The following is a 13,075-nucleotide window of genomic DNA, read 5'->3' on the forward strand; positions in this document are numbered from 1 at the left end:
TGGACCCCGCCTGCCGCCCCGGCCCTGGCCCGGCTGGGACGCCGGCCACCCCACTTCCCTACCCCGATCCGCTATTTCCAGCAGTTTTCCCATACCCAACCTCCCCCGCTCGCCCCCTTGGTCCCGCTGCCACCCCCCAGGCAGCGCGCGTGGGATCCATCCCAGACCCATCCCCCCTCCCCGGGATGGATGGGTCTGAGCCCCCCCAGCCCCATCTCCCTGAGCCCCTGGTATGTCGCAACCCTTCGCGCATGACACCACCCTTCCCCCTCTCGCACCGGCTTGTGGTGCCTCTGACCCCCCCCACCCCACTGTGTCCCACCCCACTGTGTCCCACCCCGCCGCATCCCTGCTCCACACGGCCCTGCCCCCCCCCCCCCCCACCCCAGCGTGGAGGCCCCGTCTCAGCAAGCCGCCCCGCTGCTGCTGCTTCCCCCCGCACCCACTCAGCAGGCATGGTACACCACGGGGCTGGTCCCGCAGAGCCCCACACATGCACTGTGGGACACGGAGCAAACGACAGGCCTCCCGCCAGCATCTGCCCTTCTCGCCGCTGGCGGAACACAGCTATTCGCGCCACTGTCCCAGGCTACTGCCCGAGGAGTGGAATCTCCCTCCCCCCTTCCCCCACCGCCAATGGCCCAGCCACCCTGGCAAACACATCCCCTCTCTCTCCCCCCAGCTGCATCTTGCGCAATCCCTGATGCTCCCCCTCTCCCTAAACCCCCCCTCCCCCTACCACGAGTTCTTGCGCAATCCCCATCTCCTCCGCTGCTGCGCTAGAGCCCACCGCCCCCCCACACCCTCCTATAGACCATGCTGACTCCACACAGAATTGCGAAACCGGCACTACCTGACACCCGACCTCCCCCCAAACGACCTGCTGCTATACAACCTCTCCACCCCCATGCTGCCACAACAGACCCCCTTCCCATTCCTCAAACCACCCCCGACCCCCCGCTACCCCTGCCCTGGCTAAAGGAAAGTCAGCATTTCAAAAATGCCACATTATGCCCCCTGTATCCCGGCCCCGCCCTGCCACAGCTTATCCCTCCTTTTCAGATGACAGTAGCAGCAGCTCTGGCTCTGAATCTGAGGATCGATGGGCACAGACACGCAGGGAAGCGACCTGGGGGGGAGATTGGGAGCTAGCCAAGAAAATCTCAGCCTTTCCAGTCATTATAGGGAAAGGGAGGAGGGGTGGAACATCAACTACAAAAACATGGGAACCTATCCCATACAAAGAAGTCAAAGAGCTTTGCAAGGCAGCAAAAGAACATGGGAGAGGGTCACATTTCTTTAGAAACTTATTGGAAGCCACCTACTCTGCCTATACATTAGTACCACATGATATTAAAAACATTATTAATTGCATCCTTTCCCCTGCCGAATATATGTTATGGGAAAGGCATTGGAAAAGACATTTAAAAACATTGTCTGACACTTATGCTAAAGACGCAAATCAGACAGATTGGACAATAGAACAACTGGCTGGAGAAGGTGACCTCCAAAAACCCTCAGATCAAGCTACAACCTTATCTGAAGTAGCATTAAAAGACATAGCGAATGCAGCAAAAACATCGCTGCTCCTTACTCCAGATGATTCTGTTCCTACACAATATTTCTCTAACATCAGTCAGCAGATGAAAGCTTCATTCAGTTTGTTGATCCTTTAAAAGCTAGCTTAGAGAAACAGATAGAGAGTCCAGATGGATGAAAAGAACTTTTGGGTAAACTTGCCATGGTAAATGCTAACGAACAATGTAAGAATATCTTGAGGGCCCTACCTATGGACACAGAACCCACAGTAGAACAAATGATAGAGAGCTGTACTAGACACACATCCACAGAGAACACAATGACCCAAGCAGTTTAAAGGGCATCACAGAGGGAGTTTCCGGTGCATTTGCTGCAGCAGTCTCTAAGGAGAGTGCCCGCTGTTTCTATTGTGGCGAACATGGACACTTTATAAAGGACTGCCCACAAAGGTCACCCACCCAGGACTGTCATGCCGCCTACCAAAGGCACCAGAGACAGCAACAGCACCAGCAGCATCCAAAAAACTTCTATAGGAGTGCGGTGTCAAGGCCCCAGGCTCAGACAACAAATCAAAGGCCATACTACCCCACCCCGGCTGCGAACTCCACATCGGACCACTGAGAGCAGACAACTGGACCTCACCCGGCACCATCATCCCAGGCAATCCCAGAACACATGAGAAGGATCCAACACACGGAGCGCTACCGATTGGAACCAGATACCAACTGGTAGCATCGCTGCCATTTAACTTTGTTGACAAGCATTTTTATCATATCCCCACAGGAAAATATGGACTGCAGAACGGCCCATGGGACATTCTTATCCTAAGCGATACCATCCATGGTCCAGAAAAACTCTTTGTATTACCTGAGATACAAACAGTGCACCCTGGACAAGAGATTCTTGTCCAGCTTTGCTGCACGGACACACCTTTCTTTCTCCCACAGGGAACACCGATTGCTCAAGCTTTTTTACTTCCACAGAACCGCCCAGAACAGATTCCTCTCAATCCTACAGCAATGTGGATAGAGATTGTGGGCTCAAACAAACCGACCATCGAGTGCAGCTTGTTCTGTAAAGGAGAGAGGGTCTACCGCCCAGGGATGCTGGACACCGGAGCAGACGTGACCATCATCGCCCACTCTGAGTGGCCAGGGAATTGGGAACTGGAGCCAATGGCAGGTATGATCTCTGGGATTGGTGGAGTTGCAGTATCCATGAGAAGCAAACGAAATGTTGTCATCGAAGGACCCGAATGCAAGATAGCAACCACCCGACCATTCGTGGTAAGAGCCCCCATCACCCTATGGGGCAGAGACCTTCTATCCCAGTGGGGTGCCACCCTCACCATTCCCAGCCAGGATTTCTGACTGGGGCCACTGAGAAACGCGCCCTGCCATCTACTCCCCCGCTCACCTGGAAGACTGACAACCCAAAATGGACAAGGCAGTGGCCCCTCGAAAAAGAAAAACTCTGCACGCTGGAAGCCCTGGTGGAAGAGCAACTCGCCAAAGGTCATATCACCGAAACCACAATCCCTTGGAATTTCCCTGTCTTTGTACTGAAGAAGCCCAGCAAAGACAAATGGAGACTACTCCAGGACCTACGAAAGATCAATGAGGTCATTGAAGACATGGTCCCCCTCCAACCCGGCCTGCCATCACCGTCAATGCTGCCCTGAGACTGGCTGCTTGCCATCATAGACATTAAAGACTGTTTCTTTAATATCCCGCTCCATCCTCAGGATGCACCACGGTTCGCCTTCTCCATCCCCTCTCTTAACGAACAAGCCCCACTAGGAAGATACCATTGGCTCATCCTCCCACAAGGCATGAAGAACAGCCCAACCATCTGCCAGTGGTACGTCACCCACATTCTGTCCCCCATCAGGAGCCTATTCCCAGAAGCAATCATCTACCACTATATGGATGACATACTAATCTGTGCATCAGAAAAAACTTACTTGGACAGAACTCTTAAAAAGACAGTTGAAGCCACAGAAGAAGCAGGGTTCGAGATTCGTGAGGAAAAAGTGCAGTACTCCAGCCCATGGACTTGGCCTCCAGATCCATGAGAGAACCATCGTACCCTAGCAACTCGCCATCAAAGAGGATCCCAAAACCCTAAGGGACTTAGCCTGTGCGGATCCATAAATTGGATACACCCCCTACTGGGAGTCACAACAGAAGACCTCACTCCCCTCTTCAACCTCCGCAGCAGCAGCAGAGACTTGGACTCTCCACGTGCCTTCACACCTGAAGCCCGAGATACCATAACCAAAGTCCAGGAAGCCCTGTCTTCATGCCAAGCCCATCGCGTTGAACCCAGACTGCCTCTCCGGTTTGCAGTTTTGGGTAAGGCTCCCCATTTACACAGACTGATCTTCCAATGGGACCCTCAACTCAGAGACCCTTTGCTGATACTTGAATGGGTCTTCACAAGCCATCAACCTACAAAGACATTAACCACCTTCCAAGAAGTAATGGCACATTTAATAAAAAAGGCCAGAACTCGTCTCCGCTCTCTTGCAGGGAGTGAGTTCACATGCATATACTTGCCATTGACCACTGAAGATCTAAAGCAGTTGCTCCAGACCAATGAGAGCCTCCAGTTAGCCTTAGATAGCTACACAGGCCAAATTTCCATTCACATGCCAAAACATAGATTTTTCTACCGTGATGCAGCTTTTAAATTGATTCCAAAATTAATCCAAAGTAGAAAACCTCTCAAAGCTCTGACCGTCTTTACCGATGGGTCTGGTTCGTCCCATTGGTCTGTCATGACATGGAGGCAACCCAATACCCAAACATGGGAATCTGATATCCAAATAGTAGAGGGATCTCCACAGATTACCGAGTTAGCAGCTGTTGTTAGAGCCTTTGAGAAGTTTAAAGATGAACCTTTTAATCTGGTCACAGATTCGGCTTATGTCTCTGGCATAGCTATGAGGGCTGAACATGCTTTTCTAAAGGAGGTCTCCAACCAAAAGTTATACCAATTGGTTTCTACATTAATTCATTTAATCTCGCACAGAAAACAACCTTACTACATTATGTATGTGAGGTCACACACTGACCTCCTTGGTCCCATTGCCAAAGGGAACAGGAGAACAGATGCACTGGCCATGACAGCAGAGACTACAAACGTCCCTGACATCTTTGCCCAGGCAAAGTTGTCACATGCATTTTTTCACCAAAACATTCCTGCCCTCGTCAGAATGTTCAAGCTTTCAAAAGATCAAGCAAAAGCTATCATCGCAACGTGCCCGAACTGCCAGAACTACCAAATACCATCTATGGGTACTGGAGTCAACCCCCGTGGTCTGAACAGCTGCCAATTGTGGCAAACCGATGTAACCCACTTCCCATCCTTTGGGAGATCCAAATATGTGCACATGACAGTTGACACATTTTCTGGGGCAGTGTTTGTGTCAGCCCATGCAGAAGAAGATGCCATCCACGTCATCAAGCATTTTCTTCTTGCCTTTGCCACCCTGGGAGTCCCTGAAGAAATCAAAACAGATAATGGGTCTGCCTACACCTCCTGTAAGTTGGAAGATTTCTTCAACCACTGGGGGATAAAACACAAGACAGGCATACCTAGCAATCCCACAGGACAATCCATCGTAGAAAGGACCCACGAAGCCCTCCAGAGTCTTCAGCCAGCAACAGAGAGAAACAGAAATCTTGTCTCCTGTTGAAAGACTCTGTAAGGCTCTCTATGTCATTAACTTCCTAAACGGTACCTCATCAGAGCCTGACCCCCCAGTACTCCGCCACTTCTCAAATTCAACCCAAGCTAAGCTCACAGAGAAACCACCAGTCCTGGTGAAGGACCCAGAATCACATCAGGTCTCTGGGCCTTTCCAATTGATTACCTGGGGGAGAGGCTACACCTGTGTTCAGCTACCATCTGGCCCGAAGTGCTTCCCAGGAAAAAGTATAAAACCATATCTAGACCCTACAAACACTGCTTCTACAAACACCAACAAGAACTCTCCTGAGACAAATACAGGACCTCCCCAAAACCAGACCAGCTCTGCATGGAGATGAAAACGTTGCCGAATGCCCACCAACCAGGAAAAAGATCATCCCACCACACGGCAGCAGACGAAACAGAAAGCTGAAAAAGAAGCTACAGCAAAAGTCAAGTCGTAGGCCAGACACAGCCTGAAAAACTGATCCTTAGTTTATATGTTATCACCCCTTGTTACCCCAGAACATCCCCTTCCCTCAACCCTTGTCAAACTTCCCTAAACCCCAAAACCTCTCCTCTCACCACAAAGCTAACAAATCTCGCTTATACTCCCTCTCAGAAGCCCCATCCCTTCCCAAAGATGAAATTTATCTACGTTGATGCTGTCCTCACTGCTGCCTTGATGACCTAAAAGTAGATAAGAGCCTAGACTGGGTCAATGACCTTTTTGGACGATGGGGAATAATGGGATGGATTGCATTTTTGATTAAGGGAGCTTTGTGGGTATTCATTGTAATTATTACTGTGTTACTTATGTTCTCTTGCCTCCTACGTTGCTGCAGAAAGGCTGCTGGGAATGCCTTTTTAATAAATACAGAAGGGGGAGTTGTGGGGTATGCCCAGCCCCTGCCCTGGAGGGACCTCTGCTGAGATAAGAGATTTTGTAATCACCCAGCAGGACCCCCTGGAAAGGCAACTACTTTTTTGGTCACGGCAAGAAAAGACAGACCCACAATCCTTTAGGAGACCCTATGCAGGTCCTTTATAACCCATTGGCCTTCACCCATCCCCTGTATCCCTATAAAAGCAAAGGTCTCTGCCCCTGTGAGAGAGAGCTCTCGTCCCTGGCTTTCCCCTTCGCCGGAGGGGACCCACAATAAAGCTACCTTCCGTGCGGAACCAGCCACACGAGCCTCTCATCTCTCTCTCTGGTCTGGCTTGGCCTGGAGGCTGCCCTGCAGAGCTGAGCTGGAATCACGAGCTGATAATCACTAAAGAGCTGACAGTCTCTGCAAGGGCCCTCCTGGCCAGCAGCTAAGACACTGGGCCTCGGGAAGGCGATTCCTTTCGGGACCATCTCTCCGGACCGGTCACCTCTTCCTGGGTCAGAGCCACTGACCCCACAACCAGCTGTAATAAGTCCTGGGAGACATGATGTCACAGTCTCCTCTTAGCAAGTCAAAAACTAAAGCAAGTCCATCATTGGTGTTCTCCAACATTGTCCTGTTTGAATTTATTGTTCCTAAGAGCTACTGTAGATCCTGCAGGTTGTTGAAGCAAGTTCTAAGCGCTGTATCTTGCACAGTGATTCGGTACTCTTGTATCCTCTGAGGACTCAGGGCAAAATCCTTAGATGTATCCAAATTTTCTACACCTGAAGCATGGCCTTCTTGAGAGTTTTGCTGCCATTACTTCTGAAGTTACTTCGTTGTAGATCTGAATGAAGTGCTGCTACTTGCTCTTTAAGAAGTTTTCCAAGTTCTTGTCCAAAAGCATTTGCTTGGACTGCTGCAACATGCCGAGGTGTGCCCACCTTACTGCAAGCTTCTATCATTTCAGTTATGGTTGCCTGACCAGGTATAGCACTGATTATACATTTGCACTCTGCATTAGCGTTTGCAAAAGCAAGACCTTGTAGCAGATACAGTTTTGCCGCTTCATCACTAACTTGTCTGTCCAAGGCTTGCATAAGACGATTGACGAATGAGGTAAAAGTTTCAGCAAGACCTTGCTTTATTTCTGTGTAAACCCCTTCTGGGGTTCCAGTTGGTGGATTTTGTAAGATTGCTTTTTGTGCTGCTTCTTTGATATCTATAAGCACATTTCAAGGCAAAACCACTGCCTGATCCTCTGGTCTAGCATGAAGTTCATCACCAGCCAATTGCTCTAATGTGAGAGCTGCATGTGGTCCTCCTGCATATTTTTCTCTCAGCTCACGAAGTGCTCTTCTCCATCTTGCATCCCATAGCAGGAGTTGTGCATCTGTAAAAATTGTTGAGGCAATACTTCTACAGTCAAAAGGTACCAAATCATAGTTGTTAAATGTGCCTCTCAACAGCTGTTTCAAGTATGGACTTCCCAGTCCATGATTCTTTACTGCATCCATTAAATCTTTGATAACTTGATGATCCATAGGTTGCCATACAGGAGGATTTTGATTCTGTCTGGAATACGTAACCGGCATTACAATACTATCTGTTTCGGCCATATTAAAATCTCTGAGGCCTTTTTTCCTAATACTTGACCAGTCTGTCGTAACAGATGTATCTCTTGAAATATATTTGTCAGGTGTAACCATGTCCATACCAGCATTTTGTAAACTTGCAGCTTGATTGGACTGCAGGGATGCAGGTTCTTCTTCACCGAAGAATCCATGCATTCCATCTTCTTCTCCCCCTCCTGGATGAGGAATAGGGGACGATATTCGTGGTTGTGCACTGTAAGGTAATAAACGAGGAGTGGCTGAACCTGCCATTGCAGGTGGCTTTGATCTGGATACTGAAGGAGAGGGTACAGTGGATCTGGTTAGGGTACTGCCACCATGCAGGATGGGTGAGGGCTGGGGACCCAGTGCACCAACCTCTTGAGGTAGATAATCTCTTGCACATTCTCTCAGTCGGAAATAAAGATGACGAACAAAGTCATCCGAAAGCTGAAAGCGACGGAGGAAAAATGAGGGATCAGATGCCTGTGGTTGTGGAATTTGAAGCTTTGAAGAAGGCATACGAGAAGTTGGAGTTGTACTGCTCGTTGTAAAAATATAAGGTGAAGCTTGAGAAGATATAGGAATGCCTTCTGAAGCTGTGATGGTCACAATATCCTCCCCACTGAGGTCCCGAACAGGCACTTGAAGATGAAAAAGTCCTATAAAGTCAGCTGAGCATCCCTGAGAAGTTCGAGAAGAATGTACATGAAGTGGAATGTCTCGCTCCGAGACTTCACTTTTAATAGGAATAATACGTGCTTGGTCCTGTTGTGATGGAAGGGGTGACAGTATATATTTGAAAAAGTCCTCTTTCCCTTCTGGAGATAAAATAGATTTTGTCTCGCTGAAGCTGTGTGGGAGATGTGGTTTAACATCCTGTGATTGTCGTGATAATCCTCTGAGTGGTGTTGTCAGAGGGATGGGAGGTACATGTGATGGTGACCCGTGTGAAAAACGAGGTTCACTCTCCTGTGAGAATTTAAAGGGTTTAATATAAAGACAATAAGAGACACATAAAATAAAGCAAAGAGGTAACGGCCGGGTGCCTTAGCGCTCTGCCAAGAGCACACCTGATGCTGTGGGGTTAGTTCTTTTTATACCATTTTTACTGTATGTTCTCTATGCATATTCACACTTTTCCAGGAGCTGTTCTGCATGGCCACTCCTTGGTTACGCCTTTTTAGAGCATGCATATTCTTCTGCCTTGCGGTTTTATTTCTTTTGATTCTTGGGGTTGGGCTCGCTAGGTGAGAGTTAATGGTAGGGTGGATCTCTTAATTCTCCAGACAGTCAGGGCTGATTGCAGCTTTGGGCCTCTTTGCCTCTCCCGAGCAGAGCGGTGATAACGGCTCTTGGGCTCTCCTGGCCCCCCCCCCCCCCCCCGTTCTCCGGGCAGAGTAGCCTTTGGGTCCTTTTGTTCCCTGGACAAAGTGTTGATTAGCAGCTTCTTGGGCCTCATCCTCTGTTGGCTTTGAGGTTATCTTACTTGTTCACACTTGCTAACATTCTTGCTAAAAGGAGAGAAAACTACATCCACACAGCAAAAAGCATTTCTAACATTATATAATATCTACCTTTATACCTGCGAGAAGCCAATATTATAATATATGTTTATAACACATGGTAGTTGCTGAAATGCCTAGGCTGTATGCCCTTGGCCGTGGCTGCGGTGCAGACAGGGGTTGTGTTGACCCAGAGCTGGTGGGAGCTGTAGCTGCTGAAGGCTTGTACGATGGAGCTGTAGCAGCCGATGGAATTGCAGTGCTGGCTGGAGGTGCTGTGCCTACCGGCGGTGCCGGCGTAACAGCTGAGGCGTCCATGTCTGGCAGATGTGCGGGGCTTGCAGCCGGGATCGGGGGTGGGGCCAGGCTGGTAGCAGAAACGCTGGGGCCGGGGACCGGGGGCGCAGCTTGGCTGGAGCCAGGGGCGTGGCTGACGCCCTGGCTAGGGCTGGGGGCAGGGCTAGGAGCGGCTCGAGTCGCAAGCAGCGTTGCCGGGGTAACCGCGGTATCTGAGGTCGGGTGGGTTATGCCGCGCCGCGCTGGCGTAGAAGCAAGGTTTCGCAAACACGGAAGTAAAGCTGGGTCGGCAGCGGTGGGAGTGATGACGTCAGAAGCAGGCGCCGCCGCCGCTGCTTCGGCGGGCAAGTCAAATGCGGAAGCAGCCGTGAATCCGGGCCGCGTGGGGGTAGCGGGAGGGCTAGATGGAAGCTCCGGGACCGCCCCTGGCCGCGCGCATGGTTCATCTCATGGAAGGACCCCGGGTTCGGGAGGTACGGACCTGTCCCTGACTTGCGCCGTAACGGGTGGTTCGGGCGAGATGGAAACCACGCCCTCCGAGGCAGACTCCGTCGTCAGGGAGATGGTCGGGGGCATCAAGTGTATTACAGATAAATCCTTGTTGTTCCCGTGTGATGCAAGATTCTAAATTTACTGTTTGCCATTTTCCTTCTCCCATCCGAGCCCATACTCTATGTTCAGAGGGGTAAAAAACTGTTCCTTCATAGTTTGGTCCCAATGCAACAATAGGATGAATTACATAAACTGTGGCATTACGTATGGTAAGCACAAAGGCAGTAGCTATGTTAGTCATTGGGTCATAAGTGACATTTACCAAGGTCCACCAGGATTGGAGCTTTCTTTCTAATTTAATAGCATTATTCCAAACAGCTTCTCGGATTTCAATAGGGAAAACACCTTAATTTCCTTCTCTTATAATTAAGGAAGCTGTTGACTGCATCCATAATTGGGCTTGTATGCAGCTAAGGGCTAATGATACATTGTCTTGAGCTACACCAAGTGTGTTTAATATCAGTCTGTGGTCCAGGTTGCTGGTCTTTGCGAAGTCGGGGAGTATTTTTGAGACTTGCCACTGGCTCTTTCCTAATACTAACAGGGAGGATTCTAGGGGCTGTTTTAATTTGGTCAGGTCACTAGTTGCCGTGGCCAATTTATTCATCAGTATCTCTGAATCAATTCTGTTTAGGACTCCTAGTCCTGTTCTCAGCATGCCAGTCAGGTTTCTCCGCATTCTGCCTTTGAGGGGTGTTTGCTTTTGCAGCCAGGCCATCTACTCTTCAAAGGATGTTTGTATTAAAGGGGAGTGACTAGAATTCACTGCTCGCTCAGTCGGCAGACTTACCGTTCTATGCCCTGGAATGCCTCCAGCTGCCTGGAGAGACGGCAAGTGATAGCTGTTAGGCTGTTGTCATAAGCAGAAGCAAAGAGGTAGAAATATAGCCCTGACTCCATGCCTGTATTCACGTTTTCTTTATTCCTCCCATCCTGGGAGGGACGAGAGAATCTGTTCACAGAAGGGAGAAGCAGGAGAAAAAAGGGGTGGGCCAGCTGCAATCGGCTGCCTTTATTTGGGGGAGGGGAACGGGGAGAGCAAGGAGTGGACCCGTGGTAACCAGCCAATTGGACTCTGTTTCGGGGGAGTCCATGCTACTTTCAAATTTTACCCGTGCTTGGAACAAAGGGGATTCAGAGCACATAGCAGAGACAAGTCTGGACATGCCTGGGCAGGTCTCGGGGCCGGGTGGCCCTTCGGGCAGGCAGCAACAATTCCCCATTTTTTTCCTTTAAAACTGGGCTGTGACCCTGAGTAACTTAAAGTGTACAAAACAGTAATAAAACAACAGTGCAAAACATAATTGAAATCCACTGTCCCTATATCTCAACACTACCCAGGATGTCCCTAAACCAGTCCCCCAGTTCTTTCAGATGGTTGATTTAGTTCTGGTCTCCGTATGGAGGCGTGGAATGATTTGACTGCGAGATGTAAAGTTCATGCAGTGTAAGCCCTCAAGCTTGTTTTAGGGATGTGGGACAGTCCACGCTGCCGTTGATATGGCTTTCTAGGACATCAGGTAGGGGAGAAAACTCAGGAGGTTAGTCAGGACATCTATGGTATGGGGTATCAGGACAAGGATCTACAAAATAAAGTACAAAATGTGAGTGCAAACAGCATAACTTAACTTAGGGGATCAGCATCAAAATCCAGTGCAAAGGGCTCAAATGGAGGTGTAAAATCAGGATCTTCTTTATGGTGTCTCCTCCAGGAGGCAGTTTTGACCTTCTTGACCTTTGTGGAAGTAACATAGGGTTTTACCCATTTGCTGGGAATCCACCTCAATCCCTGAGGGGTGGCTACACTGGCGTATCCATGTCCCCAAGTTATAAGTTGATACGGTCCCTGGATCTTCTGAGTCTCTGGGTCCCAGATCAGGACCTCTGGATTTTCTTTCAGCTTCTGTCTCCTGGTGTTCTGGAAATGATGATAGATCGGAGGGTTTGGATCCTCAAAGGTGCCGTTCAGGAAATTTATTGTAAACAATGCCTTGCTGAGTCTGAGGACGGGTGAGTTGAGTTTGGTGGTTCCTGGTTGTTGCAGCAACATTCATTTAAGAGTTTGGTGGGCACGTTAAACAATGCCCTGTCCAGTTGGGGAGTGAGGAATACCTGTGACATGTCGAAATCCCCAGTGCTGATGAAAGTTTTTGAACTCCTGAGAGATGTAAGCAGGCCCATTATCAGTTTTTATCTCCTCAGGTATACCGAGCACAGCAAAAGCTTGGACAAGATGTTTTTCAACGTCCTTAGCCTTTTCACCAGCATGTGCTGAGGCATACATGACACTAGAGAAGGTATCAATGGAGACATGAACGTATTTTAATCTCCCAAATTCAGGGAAATGTGTGACGTCCATCTGCCACACTTCACCGCTATTAATGCCTCTGGGGTTGACCCCCATGCCCAGTGATGGAAGCTGTAGCTTCTGGCAGTTGGGACATGTCGCCACTATTGCTTTCGCCTGTGTCCGCGACAGATGGAACACGCGGATAAGAGCAGGAATATTTTGGTGGTACATGGCATGGCTCAATTTTGCCTGTTCAAAAACTTGGGGGAGCTTTGGTAAGTCAGCTGATAAAACTATGTCTGCTGGCATAGCCAGGGCATCAGCTCTACGATTACCCTCTGCAATAAATCCTGGCAGGTTTGTATGTGACCTCACATGCATGACAAAATAGGGATGCTCTCTGTGGGAAACCAGATAAATCAGCTTCGAGAGCAGATCATAAATTTTCTTGTTTGAAACTTCTTTTAGGAGAGCGTGTTCTGCTCTCACAGTTACTCCAGCTACATATGCTGAATCAGTGACCAAATTAAAGGGTTCTTTGAACCTCTCAAATGCTCTGACAACTGAAGAGATATCTTTTCAGCTTTTACTGGCTAGCACTTGTAGTTCAATGCCTTAGAAAGCCTCGAGCAACCCAGAGAGGTAGCACAGGCAATCTAGCATTTCAGAAGCTCCAAAATCGGTAACTGTATCAGCTGCAAAGCAAATACCTCT

The sequence above is a fragment of the Coloeus monedula genome (assembly GCF_965178545.1).
Source record: "Coloeus monedula genome assembly, chromosome: W".
Taxonomy (NCBI): domain Eukaryota; kingdom Metazoa; phylum Chordata; class Aves; order Passeriformes; family Corvidae; genus Coloeus; species Coloeus monedula.